This window comes from Strix uralensis, chromosome 4 (assembly GCF_047716275.1).
Source record: "Strix uralensis isolate ZFMK-TIS-50842 chromosome 4, bStrUra1, whole genome shotgun sequence".
In the NCBI taxonomy this organism is placed as follows: Eukaryota; Metazoa; Chordata; class Aves; order Strigiformes; family Strigidae; genus Strix; species Strix uralensis.
Window position 1 is genome coordinate 131,089,030 of NC_133975.1, and position 20,536 is coordinate 131,109,565.

At 41.0% G+C, this 20,536-nt stretch overlaps 1 long non-coding RNA gene across 1 annotated transcript in view; it reads right to left on the bottom strand.

Moving 5' to 3' along the window:
• Positions 1 to 1,258: 1,258 nt before the first annotated feature.
• LOC141942310 (uncharacterized) overlaps positions 1,259 to 20,536 on the bottom strand; it is a 43,660-nt gene continuing 24,382 nt past the window's right edge. Inside the window, exons 2-3 of the long non-coding RNA XR_012628598.1 lie at positions 8,579 to 8,725; positions 1,259 to 1,369 (exon numbers count right to left, since the gene is read on the bottom strand). This is a non-coding gene — a long non-coding RNA (uncharacterized LOC141942310). The remainder of the gene's footprint in view (positions 1,370 to 8,578; positions 8,726 to 20,536) is intronic.

Sequence of the window (20,536 nt, forward strand, 5' to 3'; positions counted from 1 at the left end):
TACATCACCTCTGTCCTCATGTATAGATATTTATATATAACACATAGGAATAATGATTCAAACACCAAACCCTCAGCTAATATCACTTGCTGCACTTCTCTTAATCCATATCATTAAATATAGCTCACCCTACTGCTCTTCTCCTTGTGTTTATATATTAATGTCAATGGAAGTAAAAATATTGCAGCACATAAAGGGCCAGATGCCTGAAATACAAAGTGTTAGTGGTCCTAAAAGTATACTATGGCATCATTCCCTAAATTAGAAAATACTTTGATTAATTTCTCAACAGGCTAGTTTTTGTTTTATTTACTTATTTTTGTTACTACATTTGGGTCTTATATTAAAATCAAATAAAAAAGCAATGTCTTATCTTATTCCTGCTTTTAATTACCTGTGCCTGCAAATAATGATTTAAGCTTCCACATATATTTCTGGGAAGCATCATTATTTATTTATTTCTTTTCTTTCACTTTACCTCACTCTTAAGTTTGTTGTAGTTTTACATTTTTTATGCCTTTTTCATTTTCCCCAGAAGTCAGCAAAATATTTCCTGTAGAATCTTTTCTATTCCTGGGCTGCCATCATGGCAAGAAAATATAATTCTTATTAAAAACCATGCAACTTACTTTTGCTTATTGACATAACCTACTTGAAAATCAATAAGAAATAAATTCTGCACATAAAAAATATTATTAGAGTTTTATAGGGTTTCTTTAAGGCCACATTTAATTAATAATACTAGACTGCTTTTTTGGGGTTTTTGGCCATCCCATAAAAATGAAAGAAAAAAAAAAATTAATGAAGTAATTATTAGAAGAGCAAACAGTATCAGAAGGGACATTTGTTTTGCAGTATAAGGTATTTTTGCCCAAGGAAAGAAATAGCATAAGGTTAATTGAGGAGGGAAAAAGAGCTGCTGGGCAATACACAGGCCTGGAAAGGTGAGGAAGAAAGAAACCAGAGTAAGAAGTGATTTAATTTAGTGAAAAAGACTGCATGCAAAATAGGCATAAGCAGTTGGGTACCAACCATGATCCACATGTTCAAAAATTATGTTCAGAGGGGCTGCAAAAAGGACAAGGTCAGAACAAGTGAACAAGAGACTTCTTTGGAAATTAATGTTTTTTTATTTGGGGAGTCACACTTCCCTGAAATGTTTTGCTATTTTTTTAAAAATAACAATATTTCCAAAACTGTCTAGAAAAATATGACAGATCTCTGAGCGCTACATGCTCAGGGCCAGGAGGGTATTTGCAACAGAACCAAGGAGAGAGAATCCAAAGGGATGTCCAGGACAGAAGATGTTCATTATTGGCATGGAAGGCCCCGAGGAGAGTCTGCCTCTTCCCTTTAGGAACAGGCTGACCTGCAGAAAAAAGGAGGAAGAGAAAGAAAATGAATTGTAACTTTCTCCATAAAACACTGCTTTTAAGGTCTCTCAGTTAATTAATATCCTTTGGAACTATGGAGGATTTGGATCATTTCCTTAGGTTTTGCTGGATTTTCCTCTTGTTAACACCAGCCCTGCCTTGGTCTGGCTCCAGTGACTTCAGCAGAAATACTGCTGATCTTCATAAAAGTCAGGGCCTGTATGTATACGCACGGATTTCCTCCTAGGAAAGAGTTCTTTAGTCAACATGCTACAAAGACCAGAAATTGAAAATCAAATTGCTTTCTGCTCCAGGTAGTGCAGTAGCTGGTACTTGGTTTACAGTTTCAAAATTCCTGAAAGACTAAAACCATAACTCTGTGCACTTCCTCCAAGTGACAGTGATTGAACCAAGACCAGACTTCATCCCAGGTCGTTATTAACGTTGAGTGGACAGCTCTTTGTCTAAGGGACAACAACAGAGGACAGTGGGCTTGGACTTTTTTCCTTTGGTTTTGTTTGTTTGTTTGTTTTCTGTTTTGTTTGGGGTTTTTTTTCATGAAATAAAGGTCTGCAGAGAAGCGATGGACAGAAATTACATCTGATTCCCACTCCCCATTCTGTTTTAGGCTGGGCGGTGACATCTAATACCTTTGATTGATGACACCAATAGCAACCATCCCATTACGACAACCTCTCACCCTGTGGTCCCTTCATCCAGAGCGACGGTGTACATGGGCGTGTTTGAACCCCACAGCTTTATATTTTTGGTAAATAATTTGTTAACCTGATAGATTGCTAATTTTCAACTACTATTTGAGTTTGCGTTTGACTATGTCTTTACCCATCGTGTACTGATGCAATAGCATGATAGACAGGCTCCTGACACTTCTGCAAACCACTCCAAGCCTGAATATAATAGGAAAAACTAATTTTGTTTTTTCAGATGGCTTAATTCAGAGCACAACAAGCACAATAGCAGCAGATCAGTTACAGTCTCATCCCATTGGTGGCAGGGTCCATAATGTCATTTGAGGAGGATGAGGCAGGGTATATTGGCCTTGGCAGGGTTCACCTTTAATGTGCTGTTGCTCCAGGATCCAAGCAAGCTCGTGGAGAGCTGAGTGTACTGTTGTGGCACCCTCTGCATTGAATACCTGCAAGTATGCCAGGGAGGGACTGGGCTTTTGTATGTCAGATTCCTGTAAATATAGGTCCATTAGAATTTGACAATTTAATGAATGGGAAAGACATTTTTTATTAGAAATCTCTGAATGAAAAATATCTAGTCATTATCTTTGTAATGAAGCTAAATCAATGAGTGGCTTTTCAATCTTAACATTAATGGGAAACCCAATACCTTGCCTGAGAATTACGTAGGGTGAGTACTTTGCTACAGCAACTCTAATATTTGGCTGTAAACTGAAATTAAGGGGAGGTGAAAACAAGTAGATGGGTGGAAAGTTGCCTGAGAGGAATGTAAATTTGTGGTTCTCATCTAGAATTTTAAAACATGTTTGTAGATGTAGGCTAATCTTAAATGACACATTAGTCATTCATGCTCTAAACTAATGTATTTAATGTATTAGACCAATATCTTCTCCTTCCAGAACTTTTTTTAAAAACCTCTCACGGAGAAAGTAATGAGTCCCACAGTTCAGCTGATGTCAAAGACAAACTGACAAAGACAGAAAATCAGTCATAACTTGGAGGTATCCCGTATACTACCAGTATTAGACCTCTTTGCCTCAGGAAAGCTATCAATGGTGCTGTACTTGAATCTATACAAAACCAACTAGAGCCAGTCTATGTCTTGAGGAAATTATAGTCTTTGCAGACAAAGCACTGAAGAGGAAAACAAACTGTGCTAAAACAGACACACAGAGTAGTGGCTGGAAAATGAAGCAGAGACATAGGTATGGCTTTGCTTTGCTTTGTCTTAAGACAGGAATAAGGAAATCTTGTTTGTATTGCTGGGGGAAGAGCCAGAGGAGACCTTGGAGTTGTACGAGAGAGCATGGGAGGGCAATGCAGTGATGGGGAGAGAGAGGATAGGGAAATTGCATGAAAGAATGAGAAACATTTGAAAAGCAGTGAGTGAAGAAAAGAAAACAAAAGGTGAACCTTAATCTTCCTTTTGTCATTTTATTTTTAGAAGAAACAACCAAAATCCTGGATGGAGAAGCAGAGAGAGAAGGTTCCAAGGAGAAAGTGGCGAGGACGATGGGCACCACACCAGCCTGGGGAAGGCTGGAGACGGTTAGCTCACAGGAAGGCAGAGCTGGAGGGTGAGGAGGAAATACCTCGGGGAAGAAGTGAGGCTGGCCACAACCAGTTGGTTCTGCCCACACATATCAAGACCAAAAGGAAGGCAAGCTGCTATAGATATGGTGTCCATCCAGTTGTATCGCTGTTTCTATGGCAAACAATCCCCCAAGCTGCCTGGTTTTAAATCTGTGCTGAAAAACTCTTTTCCAAAAGTCCATTTTCTTCCTAAAGTATCAGAGCTGACTCAGACTGGCAAGCATAAATGCAGCATGGCCCACAGTTTGCTCACCTGCACATCGTGGTTCGCTGTTTTGTGTGCTACAGGAAAAAAATCCTTTTGGCACGTTGCTGCAATACATGGTTTTTATAGCTAGCAGATGACTCAACTTCCATTCAGATGTAATTGCTCACGGAGTACTTGAACACTGTGCCTGTCATCAGCTGTGAGCACATGTGTGTTCTCCATTCATGAGGAAAATGGCATGGCCTTCTTGTCTTTGCAATAAGTGAATATTTTAAATATTCTGAAATCCATGGGTATGAACTTGGCATCACTCAGCTGTTAAAAACCTGCTATTTTAAAATGTGTATTTATACATAAAAGATAGTTCTCACATGGGTTTTCTTACTATAAAACCACTTGTAAAGAAAAGGAAGGGAATACTTAATACTTTTGGAAAAAATCCATAGTCCTTTTAATCATGATGTCACTTCTTTCTTACATCAGACTGACGCCATTGGATAGCTGCTGTGCATAAGAACAACGCTTCTGGAGGCAATGATCTCATATTCCAGCCACAGCGTTGCTCCGTGGTGTAATTACACAGTGGTGCCTTGTGCTTGGAGACTCCTTCTTCGGATCAGCTGAGAACCAGACGAAGCAAGGCTGTCTGCGGGGGTGAAAGCACAAGGTGTGGGCATCAAGGAGGGACTTCTGAGTAAGCGTCCTTCTGTTGATGCAAAGAGCAGAGGAGGGCTGGGCAGAGATGGGAAGGTTCCCAAAAAATCCAGTGTTCAGGGGAGCCTGAATGGAAATCTTCCTGTCTCTAGAGGTGGATGAAGGCGGGAGAGATGAAAAAAACGTAATCACACAGTTCAACAGCATGGAAGTTGTGAGATATTTCAAAAACAAGTGATAATAACAGGCAGCCCAAGGCTGAGTCACCATCCCTGGAGGTATTTAAAAGACATGTAGAACTGGCACTTGGGGACGTGGTTTAGTGGTGGACTTGGCTGTGCTACGTTAACATTTGGACTCGATGATCTTAAGGGTCTTTTCCAACCTAAATGGTTCTGTGAGTCTATATTCATGGTCATAAAGTATTCCTTGGTGAGGACGTGGGCTCTGAACGGCTGAGCAATAGCCTTCTGGGTTCTGCTCAGAATAGAAGTGTTTTAACGAAGTAATGGGAAGAGACATTTGAGAAGACATTATATATTCCACAGGCACAGCGCTACGTACGCAGGTGGTGCAAATTCAAGACACGGTGATGGGTAAAGACACGGCACTCAGGCTGGAGCTGCGGTCTGTTGATGCTAGGAGCAGTAGCTGGGTAGGAAATCCTGGAGTAAGGCTGGCTACAGTCTGACTCGTGAGCCAGATGTGATGGCTGGAAAGGTCAGAAAGGCCTGATAGCAAAAAAGTAGTTCATGCTGCTCTTCATAGATGTAAACCCAGCTTTTATATACACAGAGAAGTGACTGAAAATGTAGTACAGACAAGCCCCACCTATCCATCCACACATTTAGCTCTCCAGCATTCGTGATGCTTCGTGAGAGGAAGAAAAAAAGAGTTATCCAGTCCTGTCCTCTCGTTCCAAGCATTAGCAGCCCAGATGGAGGTTTATTTTTTTTTTTTTTTTCCTTTTATCCCTTTGAGTTTATGATTCATAGCCAACCCTTAACTTACGGACAAGTAGAGAGGATGTTGCAATATGGACAGTCTCTCTAAGAAGATAGTTGTTTCTTAACTTTTCATAACATGTCTCTTCCGAAATCTCACCTTGAGGAAGAGCAAGGAAAGCCTTCGCGCACTCTGGAACTCCACCCATCTGGTGAAGGCCGACGTTGAGAGCGACCATCACTCATCAGACGTGGACGTGGCAGCTACACTTTGTGCTTTGTTTTTTTTTTTTTTTTCTTTCACACATTGCTGAGGTCAGTCCTGCAACCTGCTGAGACATCTTCCCAGTGACCTCTCGGCTGGCAAGGGACACCTGCGCTGCTCCAGCGCCGGCACAGCTCGCTCTCGCCCTGCAGACTGCTCGTCGCTGGTGTTGCAGTCAGTAATTACTGAACCCGTTTTTGCAGAGTCACCAGGGAGGTTGCTCATCTGCATGTATTAACTGAAGGGCAATCCAGTATACTGGGGAGTCAGGCTTTGCCCAGCAAAGCTGTGCAAATATAACTCTAAAGGATTCACAGACATGCTGGGAAGTTTCCTCTGGGCCAAACAATATTTTTAATTCGTTGATAGCATTTTAATTTTCTCATGATGAAGAACCTCTAAAGGCAACCACGTTGGAGAGTGAGAAAGGGTCAAGAGGCAATTAAGAAAGGAAGATCTTGCTTTTCACTGCTAGGAAAAACAGTTAATTAGATGAAATAAGTGAAGAAGAGAGAGAGAGAAGAGCTGAACTGTAATTTGGAAAATTTAAAAAGCTTTCTATCAAATAAATTGATTAGCAGACTAATCATAATCAGGAGTCTTGGATTAGCAGTTAATTTGTAGAATCAATTAATAGTGGTATTTTTCAAATCACAAGTTTCCTCCAGAGCACAGGGAATTCAGTGCAGCATGTTTTCAGAGATAACAGATGCTGGATTAGGGCTGTGGAATGATTCCCTGTCAATATAACAGCTCTGTTGTACCCTGCTTTCAGGATTTTTATTTTTAGGGTTTTTTTTGTGTGAATGGGTGTTGGCTAAGTTGTTTTAATTCCTTTCTTGTTGTCTCTGCACTTTCTCATTTTTTTTGCATTAAAGAATAAATTATTCTCCCAATAACTTTTTAGTCTTCTCAGTTTGAGGGTTCACGTAATAATCTCCTCTCTCGAGGTTGAACAGCAATTTCTTGCATTATGAAATAACAACTGAAAACTTAAAGAAAACTTAGTGGGACTTTGCTGTCCTTGTGCTTTAAGGCAGCTGGGGCTGGGGGTGCTACAGGAGCTGAGCACTGGGAATCTGGGACTTCCCACCGACTTCAGCTATCCCCGGGGCTACCCCCGTCCTCGTCACTGTGCTGGATTTCATGGGAAGATAAGAACTGGTTGTCAGATCCAGAGGCCATAGGTAGTTCACTCCTTGCAGAATAACGGTACGTTGCTACCTATTAATTAACGGCATGCATCACACTACATAATTACATGAAGTTAAACTAAACCTAAAACATATTTTGGCAATAATTCTGTGACAGTTTGAGAAGTGCTGCCACAGCTAAGACAAATTGAAATGATCTCAGGCCATGACAGGTCCAGACAGCTCTTGAGACCACAGGTTGATGTGTCAATACAATATCTGTGGCGGTTACTGCAATGTCAATGGCCCATATTTTGGGCTACAAGTCCACGGGAGAGTTAATAAACTGCTTATCTGAGGACGTGAGTCTTGGACCCCATCTAGCCCTTGTATTTACTGTGTCTTCTGACTCCTGTTGTTGAAAACACTGATTTAGCAGAAAACTTTGCAGAAAAATGACAGGAATATGGATGGGTTCAGCAGTCCCTGTGCTCCCTGGGGTGCCTGTGCCTGCAGCCACAGCGGCCAGCGACGGGCTTAGCAGGGAAATCAGACAAATTTCCAGCTCTCCGGGTGCCTGATTGGTCACTGGGCTACCTAAAAACCAGCAACAGGTACTCCAGCCTTTGCAGCAAGTCCTCCAGCTCGTGAGTTTCCATCTCTGTTTCTGAATGACGAGGGAGACAGGCACTGATCAGCAGTGGGAGCCGGGGGCAAACCTGTCTCACCCTTCTCTTTAGGGGTCAGCTCCACGATGGTGATATTTCTTTAATGCAGACAGCAATGAACTGTTAAAACACTTCTAATTTCAGTTACAAGGAGGATCCCCTTCCTGGCTGTCCTGCAGAGTATTGGACTGCAGGCAAGTTCATGAACGTTCACATCAAGCAACTGAGGAGATGTAAAGATTTGGAAAGCCATAATGAGTTCAACAACTGTAATTTTCAAAATGAAAAACAACTATTATCTTAGCATAATTTCAAAGGAGCTGAGGTCTAGCATTCAGGAACTGAGATTTGAGCTGTCACAGGCTCTAGAGAGTCCCAACATAAATTTTTTTTCTGATTAGGGCGATATGAAGCCTGTTGCTCTACTTCTATTATCCGTTGGTTATTAGGGGATCTGATCTCTGAGTCTGCTGTTCATTGGTAGAAATCCAAACTGTTGAAAAAATTAACTAAATTAAAGGTATTTTAAGCCATATGTAAAACTCAAAATTGCATCATTTAGTCAAAAACCAGAAAGGCAACAGACAGCCAGATCCAAGTTAAATCCCACTTTGAAACTATTGCTTAATGAATTCCCAGCATGGCATTTCTCGCAGTGCTTCAATCCTGACAAAGAGAAAAGGCAGCAACAAGATGGTTTAGGAAGTTCCAGACTAAAACAAAACTAAAGATGGCTGTTTCTCAACATACTGTCTCACAACTCTCATTTTATAGTTGTCTAGTTCAAATTGCTTCTTCCATCCATGGTGCATAAGGCATTTTACTGTGCAAGCTGTTCAATCTCATATGCTTTTTTTTTTTTTTTTTCTAGTGATAAACCACCCCTACTGGAGTACCCAGTATATAGAAACCTATTGCAAAATATTTGTTAAAGTAAAGATGATGGTTTATCTAGCATCTGTATAAGTATTTAGAGAAAATGTGTCTGTCATTTCACATCTGCCAGCTCCTGTTACTAACTCTTTCTTACCTCATGAGTGCACTCGAAATGCTTCAAAAATGTTCATTAAAATCGATTTTTCTCTCCAATTTTATAAACAATGAAAATATACGAATTATCTCTCTCCTTCAAGTCGCCTTTTGTTTCCCCCGCAGCAGAATGCCTCCATAGTGTGACCTGTAATAGAAGCAGCACACTGAAATAAAACACAATAGCAAAGTACTGCGTCCGACACTGAAAACAGGGGAACGCAAGGCATTGTGTGCAGGATGTTCAGAAGAGTTATGACATTTATATATCTGCCTCAAAAATTGTAGTTTATCATTTTGCGTGGTGAAATAATAGGTGATGTGACAGATATGATAGAAGAGACGATATGATACATTTTGGTTTATAACTTCACTGTTGTGAGGGGAAGCTTACGTGCTAAGGAAGAGGCACAATAATTTATAATTAAGCTTGCAGGCATATTTCCAGCCGCATGTGTCACTGATATCTATAGAAATTCCAACTTTGGAGACAAACTTCCTAAACCTGGTGTTCTGCACATCTTGGGATGGATGGAAATACTTACTTTAAAATGTTTTGTTGAAAGAGGTGACCCCATTCTCTCCCCAGATTTGTGACTAACTGGACTATTGATGTGCTGCGTGGGAAAGACTACGTGGAGCACTAACTGCTCTGTCCTTCCCAAAGGATACTCTGCCCACCTCGCCACTAAAATGGATAAGTACAGGCGACTTGAGAGCATCTGAGCAGACTCTTGTTGATAGAAGTGATTTCGGCTCACTCCTTAACCCAGTTTAACAGTTTAATTGACACGGACTCATGTATTACCACTCACATTAGTCCAGATTATGAATACATCAGGAATTAATTACGCCAACATACTCATTTAAACTATTCTTAAATTAATGATGTGTTTGACTAGAGGACTTTACAGATCAGGACTGCAGAGGGATTATGAATCTCATTTTACTGGGAGAAAAGGCTGCACCCGAGTCATGAGGGTCAGCAGTCGGTTACTGATTGTCCATGCCAACAAGCTGGGTTGTTTACTTAATCTGTGTACAATGTGAGACTCTTATCCTAATTAAGTAGCCGCTGTTTCTCTTTAGATTTATCTTAATGGCTTGTTTAAACCAAAGACAAACAACATGCTGTTACACTGTGATGTATTGTTCTTGATAAATTATATCATGTTATTAATTCAGAAGATGAATGCCAGCTTCTAGCATGGTTTTTTTCTGATTTCATGGATGTTACAGCTGCGGAGCCCTCCTGGTCACACAGCCCTGTTTCCTGCACGAGAGGCAATCAGCATCCCTCTGGCAGTTTCTCCATGAACCTTAACAATTTTGAGGTGAACCAAGAATATTTTTATATCAGAAATTATTTCTTGATTTAAAACTACTGACCACCACAGACCACCACATTTGTTCTATAAAGTAACTATTTATATAATCAAAAATGTGTCCATTATATCTTATTTAAATACGTCTAGTGTCAGCTTCCAAAGAAAAAAACCTTGTATTTTTCTCTTGTTGAATAAGCCCACTATAATATTAGATATTTGTGCTCTTAAAACATTGCAAAGGGATAAAAATCTGACACTTCCAAAGATAATCAAGATGAAACTATATCATGCACACAGTTCCTACTCCTGCAGTCTGGGGTAAAAAAAAGGGGCATGAAGTGGTAAATAGATGGAAACAGTCACCTGGAAGGGAAAAGCAGCCATGCAGAAGAGTCATGAAGTCTCCTCACTGTAAAATCTGTATTTCGAGGGATCTGCGTGCCTAGGGTCATGGGGCTGATCAAGGTGGACAGCATCATCGCCCTTCTTGCTGCTCCCGTCCTTGGCCGGTCTCAAGAGCTGTCATGGTTTAACAAAGCTGTGGCAGGGCTTCTTGTGCCCCCAGCACAGTCCAGCTGATGACTGTGTCAGCTTCACGCAACTGAACCAATGTGAACATCCTTGACACCAAATATCTCTCCAGGCCACCGGGTTTATCTCCACATCTCCAGGTTCACCAATATCTTCATCAGAAAGAGTTTGGTGTTTGCAGGTGAGCTGGACCGGGGCTTTGTACTCATCCAGTCCTGCAGGTTTTCAGTCTGTTTGTACCCGTCCTGTGCTCAATGTGACCTTATTTTTCTACTGCTACTACTGCATTAATTACTACATTAAATGAGGCCACACACATATAATTCTTATTCTTATTCATTCTTCTTCTTTCTTCTTCTTCTTCTTCTTCTCATCATCATCATTATTATTATTATTTTACATTACATTATATGATATGAATACCAATGATAATAACGGTGTTAACAGTAATGATAATAACAATAGCACTAACAAAACCCAATAAATCTCCAAATGATATTGAAATGTGACAAATTGACACCTTTAAATTTTATTGCTGCTGTCTCCTAGCTGGCTGATTTACAACACTATTTTTTTATAAGGCTAAATTACATGGTGACTTCCTCACTGGTTCTTTCAAAGGACTCTGTATGCAGGACTTAAATAAAAATCCCCTAACAATTAATGTTTGTCCTCCATTATACCATCTGGACCTGCTCTTTCCTTTTAAATTTCACTTTAGTTGTTGATTCGGTAAGGTACTCCCCTGTAACAGTATGAATGTGAATTAACTGCATAGAAATACACTTACACTTAAAATAAGTCGTGGAGCAAACCTGGGCTTTTGTTTCAGACCTGTGTGGGAATGTGTAATGTATTCAGCTCCCCCTGTTTAAACATTATTTCTGAATTTTGCCCCAAGCTGAATTAATTCCCAAATAGGATATTCTTCAAAGTTTCCTGTGTCGTGTCAGCAGCTCTTTAAATGCACATATTTTAGATATATGCATTTGCTTCTTGATTATGAAAAAAGTGTTATTAAATATGTAATAAAATATTTATGCAGTATGACTTTAAAGCTAAGAATATTAGATCACAAGAGATTTCTCTAATTGAAATAGTCTTTGTGTGTAGCTGGAGTCTAATTTAAACTCTGCCTAGCCTAGTTAAAACTTAAAACAATAATATATAGATGACATCTTATCTGTATTGCTTTTCAAATACAAGTGATTGCAATATTATTAATTCTTTATTACATGGAAAATCAAATAAACTGTTTCCATTCAATGAATATTGCCATCTGTGTGACTTGATTATTTGTAGATTTCTATAATGTGATTAATAAATAAAATGCACATGTATGCCAATGTGTATATGCACACATACAGTCATATACTGTATATATGTATTAGTATAAAGGCCAAAATTTAGTGAGATCCTTTAACAGATGCTTAGAATTAAGCCTTTGAATTAACACCTGGTTTTAGCTGTGTTTCCAGTCCCATCATGGTCCATTTGGATTTTTGGAGCCAGCTTGACACCACTCACTTATCTGGGTACTCTGGCCTCAGCCTGTGTGTACCTTATGGCCCTTACACATGGGCCACCTGCCTATACATTAAACCAGACAAAAAGCAAAAAGAGCGAGCCCATCTACCTAGAAAGCTCCACTACAAAGTCGTAATTAAAAAAATTAGTGGCCTTGCCGTAGAAGCATCCTCTGGGGCTTGCAACGTCTAGACTGGTCCCAGGGTGGGATTCAAAGACCAGAATTGCTGAAAAACCTTCCTGCCCACCCTACACTGGCCACTGAGCATTGCTGTGGCCGAGCAGCAGTGCTCAGCAGCAGAGATAGCTGGTGTCATCGGTTTGTCCAGGAGAACAAACAACGAGAATCTTCCAGAAGATTTGATGGATGAGATTTCCTGTCCTGTTTCTTTACACATTTAGGATCAGTTCTCCCATTGACATGAATCAAAGTAGATCCATTATCTGTAAAGGAGTGACACTGACTTACACTAAGACTAAAGCTGCCCAAAATGCCTTGGGCACATCAACCAAAGAAAATCCATCACTAGGATTAAAAGAAACCAGCTGACTCCATCCCCTTCCTCTGTCTCCTCATCACCAGCTTCTCTATATCCCTGTGTGCACTGGCACAGTGCCCTTTAGTATCATTTAACAACTACTCAAATTAATAAGGTAGATGCTTATTGTGGGATTCACCTGTAAAATGTGGATGCTGGCATTCTGAGCTAATTATCAAGGATCCCTTCACAATCTACAGAGAAAAACAGGCATTTTTGCTGGAGTCCCTTCACCCAAAAGCACGAATTGCCCCCAGAGCACCTCTTTCGCTCTGAGCAAGAGAGCTGAGTGTGGCTGCCACGGAAATGTACAGTGGTGGGCGAAGGGTCCTGCTTCAACTGCCTGATCCCTCTGCTTAAATCCATGCTGTAACAGGCCTATTTCAGCTCCTGAGTAATATATTGTGACAGTACAGCAGAGTAGTCAGATGTTTGGGAATGAATACCTGCTCCAGCTGGTATCACAAACTGCACGGCAATGTAGCCTTTGAGCCAAAAAAAGGGCAATATTTTCAGGAAAAAAAAAAAATACAAGGATGAGTGCTCCATAAAGATGAGTTATGGTCTCTGGTGACACCCGAAACGGATGAGCAGAATGATAGCATTGTTCAAACATGAGCATGCAACACACAAAATCGCTGGGATCAGAAATACGGTTCTGTATTTCCATGGCTGAGCACAATGAACGGAGCCCAGTGACAAGGTTTCTGATAATAGGAGAGGACTTGTAAGCAGCAATCAGGGATTTTATCAGCTCATTGTCAAAGCAAAAAGCAATTGGAATACGTGCCCCAAGGGCTCGAACCACATGGTCGGTATTAGTGCATGCAAGGGCTCCCCTGGCATAGTTACACACACTGAGTAGTGTTTTGAAAATGTGTCTTTTAAGGTCTCCAGGCTTTTCAGCTCATTCTGGAAGCAATATGTAGTGGCAGTTTTGGTGTAAGAAATATGAATAACGAAATCTTTCTCTGTTTTGATCAAAGAGGAGACTCTTTCGTTTTCAGCTCAGACAGACATTGTGCTTTCAAAAGTCTCAGAAATCCCAAATCACACTTAAAGGCTCAAGATTTAAGGAAAATCTCCAGATGAATCAGCAAAGGAGAAAGAACCCAGAGTGCCGTGATCTTGTGATTTTGTCCTGTATCACAAACCTGAATGAAAGCCATGTAATCTGCCCCTGTAGTTCAAGAAAGGATCACAGATGACCCTTTCTGACAGATACACATCTGACCTGTGCTCCAAGACCTCCAGCATAGACATGTGACAATCTGCACCCGTGTCTTCCACCACTCGATTACCCTTCACACTACAAAGTTTTATCCCAATGCCTAGCCCAAATATTCCTTTCAGCAACGGAAAATAACTTATTCTTGTTCAAGCCTTCTTGGGAAGAGAGAAATGGTTATTCCTTTCTTCTTTCCAGTTGTTTTAATCTGTCTGAAAATTTCCTCTGAATTCAACAACCACTAGCCACCATCCATCCACTTTTGCGAACTACTAGGGATGAATTTCTTAATGATTGTTTTCAGGGTTCATTGTCATGCATCCATGGGGTGAGTCATCACTTCATTACTTTGAGGAATGGTAGCTGAGCGTTGACACCTTCCCTGGCACCAGAAGAGACTGCTGGAAATAAAGTGTGCTACTCCAAACTTGCCTGCTGCTTGTTAAATATTCCCAAGATATATAGGCTTCTGGAGCTTAACCAGAACACCTATGAACTAAAAATAGCAACAATAAAGAGATGAGAGCATTTCACAGCCCTCTTTAACAAAACCAAGCCTTTTTTAATGACTCAGTACTTCAAGCCTCTTAGGAGGTAATCTCATGGGTTTACTCTGTTGCTGATCACCCCTTAACAAAACTCTGTTCCAAAGCAACTGAGCCAGCGCAGAGCTCTGCATTTCTGGTCTGGGTGAAGCATCGGTGAAGCAAATCTCCTGATTACAGTACTGCAAAGCCAGAGGCATGGATGCTATAACCAGAAGACAGGGGAGCAGGGGCTCAGCTGACTGTAATGGAGCCACACCAATATTTAACCAGTTTGAGCCCAGCCCAAGGGGCTCTGGTAACTGCGTGTGTTGGAGTTATAGGTGCACAAGTGGTCAACACTGTGCCCTCCTCTGCAGACAGATGATTGCCCAACGCACCAGTAAACTGACTTTCATCAGAATAGCAAAGCAAGGTGCAACAACTCACAGAGGAGAATTTGGCAATTAGGAGCTCTCCCTGCTCCCAGGCAGGTCCCTCACCATCTCTAATGGCATTTCATTTACCAAGACACAACTTTGAACTCGGTTTTGCAATTCAGAAAATGAAAGGTAGCAATGTCTAAATTATCTCTGACTAAAGAAGGACGTTGGCCAGAAGAAAATAATCCAACATCAAAAGGAAGCAAAAAAGGAAAAAAAAATCCCACTACATTTAAAAAAAAAGAACACCCACCAAAATCAAGTGGATTGAGAATGTTTCCTTTCTTTTGATCTTTTTTTATCCAAACAGCCCATATTAGGAGCAGCTGTAATTTCTTATAAATGACCCTTATTCACATCTTTGTCGCTTAATTCTTAAGAAAATTTCTGATATGAAATGTGTCCTATATGGTTCAGTGCCAAACCGCGAGATCAACTTACAGCTCAGAGAAGCAGACTAAAAGTGCTTAGTATTGTTTACAAGCATCTGTTTCTGAAGTAAGTGATTTGGGCTCATTTTCCAAAGCAGGACTTGCTGTCTCTCAAAGGTTCAAGGAACCAGTGTGGTAGATGGGAACTGTAAACATTCAGAAGTTTCCAAAGGTATTCTGGTCACCAAGTGTGTTGGAAGGAAAATATAAAAATTGCATTTCTCAGAAACCTCATTTAACATTTTTTTCCTTTAGAAGCTTTTGCCAATATACTTCATGAAATATGCAACTTTCACATTGATTAGGATGAAACATGCATCCTTAAAAGCAACACCTGTTTAAAGCAGAGCTAAGATTCTCCTGGGAGAAGGTTCAGTGGCGATGTGTCGGATTTGCTTCTCACTGCCAATGCGACTGAGATGACCAAATTTTGAGCCTTCTGAGAGAGCCCTCCTGGGCTTCTTGCAATGCTGTGGGAGGGCACAGGGTCTTCCCTGGGCTGAGTGTCCTGCTCCAGAGGGAGGAGCTGCTGGTCCTGTCCAAGCTGTGTTGCACCAACCACTGCCTCCTCTCCCAGCTGCAACAGAAACCACCCACCTTTGAGGGACAAAGTGGAGGCAAACACTCGGCTCATTGCTCTGTAATTTTGCTTTCACAAGAGATAAGCTAACTTTGATTTGTTATAGCTCTTTGATTTGTTGTAGCTACAAAGGCATGCCTACCTTTCCTGGCTGTGCAAGTAAACTGATATTTAAGAAAATGCATTGATTCCGTGGGCCCTGTGTGTTACTAAGAGTCAGCCAAGCAACCCTCAGGTGTCCCTTCCCATGCTGAATTAGCTCCTCTCCATAGGGAGAATACAGTGCCCGGGGCTGGTGACCTAAGCCCCACCACTCCCTGCCAGTGCCCGGTCTGCTGTGCAGCCCAGGTGCTCCCATTGAACCCAGCACCATTACTACAGCTAGAAATAATGCAGCCTCAGAAGTTGGCAGAACTTTTGTCTCTCAGGTGTTGCCTTAGATACGGTCTTCTTATTTGGGCAACAACCTTGCCGTAGGGGTCAAGCAGGGTCTTGTTACTTTTTTTTTTAGTTCAGTGGCAGGTATGGGGTTAAACACAAAGCTGTTCCCAATGCTGCTACTTACTGTATGAAAAACCCAGCAGTGCTGTGTTAATAGACAAATTAGACCCACAGAAGAGATGTAGGAATTAACGCCACCTCCATTTGATAATGGGTGATGAAGGCAGAGAAAAAATAAGTGACTTGCCAGAGGTCACAGGGGTAGAAAACCTATTGCACTTGCTTGACTCTTTGCATCTCAGTTCAGTGCTGTAGCACAAGATTTATTTGTTCTTCAAGTAAAAACTTGGTTTTCCTTCTTAACCAGTGTAAGGGCAGGATCAACGCAGCATAAGAAATCTCCCTTTTACTCATGCTCCATCTGACCATTGTAATAAATTACAGTGACTTGGAAGACACTGAGAAATAAGGTGGTAACGGGGGTATCAGATGCACAAGTTTCCTCTAGTGCTGCCAGGGGAGACACAGACCCTGTGGGAAAGACCCTGGATCAGCCACCCCCAATTACTCTCCAGGCACTTGAAAACATACAGCACAGACATCTTTCTTTTAATTCTTTTGGAGAGCATAGAAAAGAGGAATTTTGGTCTTTGCTTGGATATAAATATGAGTTTCTAAATATAACCCTTACAAAGATTTTCATTCAACATTGAGAAGTTAAATCAGGTTCTGTGAAACTCTCTCTTAAATCAGTAAATAAAAGAATTCATAGCTATTTTTACAGGCTTAAAGAACACAGATCAGGGATGTGGGATATGTTCATACCATATTAGTGTGCTTTGGTATTCTTATCTTCCTGCTTTTTAAATATTTAGGCATTGTTTGCTCCTACACTTGCTGTAGGATATTGAATCATCTATTGCACATTAACTTTTATGTAGCAATATTCCTGAAGCACAGAAGGCTTTCATCTACTGAAAAAAACCCAAAATATTGATAACTAAGCTTCTTTTCATAAGTTAAATTAAATCAAATCAAGGCATTTGGTGATAGCATTAATGATTGTGTATAGCCCAGATTAGGTGAGAATTACAGCAAATCCAGCTGTTCCTATTGTCAAATGTGAAAATTTATTTGCCCTCCTTAAAGGCTCCTTCTTAAAAACAAAGGAAAATTATTATCCCCAAGCCTGTAAACTCCACCTCTACAAAAAAGTTAAAAACTACTTTGCAACAGATTTGTCACCGGCCAAAGGATCACCTGAAGAGCTCCAAAGCTACAAATAGTGACACATGGATTTAAGTTCTGTAAAGAGGGTTTGTAGCCTTCCTATCAAGTCTGCTTGTTTTTAGACTAGGGCATCTTAACTACCCGTGTGCATATCAATCGGTTTAGGGCCAGAATTCACGTATTTTATTCAAACACTATAGCACCGCATTTTGTTTTCAAGGGGATTAGTTACAAAGCAACATCCTTTTCAGTGCAGGAAAATACTTGCTAACCACAGCCAACCTGAGACCTTTTAAAGGAAAACAAAGTGCTCTGCAAATGATTTCTTCTCACCAGCTGTCTCTGCTGGGACATCTCTCTGCAGATGCAGTTGTCTGCATCTTTCCATGTTTGATCTCCTTTGGGTTTGGATGCCTGTCTGTCTGCCTGTATGTGTTCCTCAATGTCACTTACACAAGGCAAAAACTCCCTGCCTCTTTCAGATCCTTCAGGAGCCATCTCTGCCCTGAAAACCAGAGACCTCCCCACCCAGGAATCGGCGGGTGCCCTGGGTTCTGCTGATGCAGACCCCAGTGAGTCACCTGGGGAATTATATGGACACATCTATCACAGCTCCCGTGCAGCTGCTGTTTTGAAGACTTTACACATAGTGTGAAAAAGCTTCAATATCAGAGGCTGTGGTTAGTCCGGGCTTCCCAGTGAGAGCGCCAGAGTAGAGATGAAAGCAGTAGCCTGTACAATGAGGTCATGATACAGGACCATGAAATACTACCAGTACAGCACGGAGATCACAGTCCTTGCTGGGCCACCTGATTTCATTCATACTACAGAAAAACACTCCCTCCGCAGAAGGCCAAATCTATGGAAAATGCACAAGTCATCAAACAGAAAAGGAGCACGTGATGGGTTTTTTTAAAGGTAAGAGACCTCAACATGCTTGTCTGAGCTGTCAAGAAGCCACCTGGAGTAGCTGCTTTCAAACAGTATTTTCCCTCTGATAGCTCCAGTATTCAGGAAACAGCCCCCTGACAGTTTCCCTCTTCTCCTTCAGCTCCACTGCAGTACTGGTGTTGCAGAAAAAGCAAACATAACCAGTGCTCTGCTCTCCATGGGTCATCAGGGCAGCTGTGACAGAGAAAGCCACCATTAATCCTTACAGCAGCAGTTTTGGGTCCCTGTCCTGGTATGCTTCTGTCCATGCTGGAGTAGCACTAGCTCCTGTAATAGGCTGAAGTACCTAATAATTTGCAGGGAGTGGAGCCTAGTTCCAATGCTGCCTCACTCTTTCTCTGTTATTATCACTCGTTTATCAATCCAGATAACCTCATCCTTGGCAATGACCATGAGGAGCCCACTAAGGCTCCTACAGTGTGTTTCAGCATAGGTATTGCTGAGCTTCATCTCAGGCAATGGAATGAGATAGGCATCCACTGCTAATGACCTTCATTACATATTAATTCTCTCTATATTTGAAACAGATACAGCATTTAAACCTGTCACTCACTTTCAACTTCGTCCCTTCTTGCAACTCTTCCAGTTCTCTTTCAGTATGAAGGTGCTTTCTGTGGCAGTGCAAACTGCTTTCCCTTCTTTTTCCTCGCTCCCCACGCTCAACGTTTGGAAATGCAGCTTTAAGACTTTTAACTTCCTATCCTGAATATACACTTGAACTTATTTAAGAAAGTTAATCAGAAAGGAGACTTTCCCCATTGTGGAAAATTTCCTGATCAGAAATTCAAATGAATACGTATTTATTCATTCAGATACTCAGGCATGGAAATCTCTGCACTTTGAGTACAAACACAAAGATGTTTTTATTTTAATCTCACTTCTGCAAATTAACATAGTCATATAGTTTTCAAAATTAAAAACTCAAAGGATTAAACCCAACTGGCAAACATGGCTTGGAAATCATTTTGTGTCCCAAATATTAAGATTACTAAATGTAGATGAAAGAGGCAATTCCAGAAGAAATTTCTGTTCCTTCACGACTAAAGAAGATAAGCCTTAACTATATGTGCATGCAAAAATGTAATATGATTTATTTTCCAACAGGCGAAACTACTGTATATTGCTCTAGGTCACAGAGCAATGTGACTGGAGTATAAATAAAACTCCAGGGGCTCACATGCTGATGGTGGCTGTAATTATTGATTAATTCTGCTTTAGAAAGCTTGAAAACAAGTCTGTCTTGAAATGGACCACAACATAATGCCTCTCTCATTGCATGAAACTAAAATGTAGCCCCCATTAGAACTGCCTGAGGTTTTCAGACTTGCCAAGGGATAAATGTCATATCTGGCAGGGGGAAAATGAAATTAATACCTCCAACTTTTTGGAGAGAATTTTAATAAGGCTTAAACTAGGCTGTTAAAAATATATATAAAAAAGGAAAACATAAGCAGGTTTTTCAACCTGAACACAGATAGGAGGCTCTTGTGGTTTTTAGAGGAAAACAGGCTTCTTTCCCACACTATCTTGTTAAAGTGATTACTGTTTCATCCTTGTATATTAATAGCACCTGGAGGCAAGTACCCAGCTATGTTTAGAACAAGGCAGACATCCAGGCAAGGCTGGTCCCTGTCCCATAGAGTCTGCAATCCACAACTAAGATGAGAGACACCTGAGTTTTTTCAGGTCCTTTTCACTCCAATTCTAACCATTTCACCCTGGTGAAAACTGTCATAGGGTGGATCACATCACCTCCTTTGACTCAGTGGATCTATTTCAATTAAGAATCTTGTCCTTTTGTTTTTAGAAAGAAGCAGTCAATATATCCATGCTGGGACTATTGCATACCCACATGAACTATGCTACACATAAACAGCGCCACAATGACTGGCAAGGGATGAAAAAGACTGCCTTTCAGCTGTTATTATAGGCAGAAGATACCTCCTACTAAGAAAACACCCCTGGATCCATGTATTACTGAGAACAGAGCTTTTACACTGGTCAGTTTGAAAACAGGAGGGGGACAACTGCAGGAAAAAACCTGACACTGATCAGATGGGAGGACATTCCCTGTGTCTGCTTTACCTTAGCAAAGGGCAAGACACGTGGTGGGGCTGTGCATGGCGGATGGATCGCGTGTCTGAATCGTAGGGCAGGACTTTCCTTATGAAGGAGACTAAGAAATGCCTGCAACTTCACACACCTC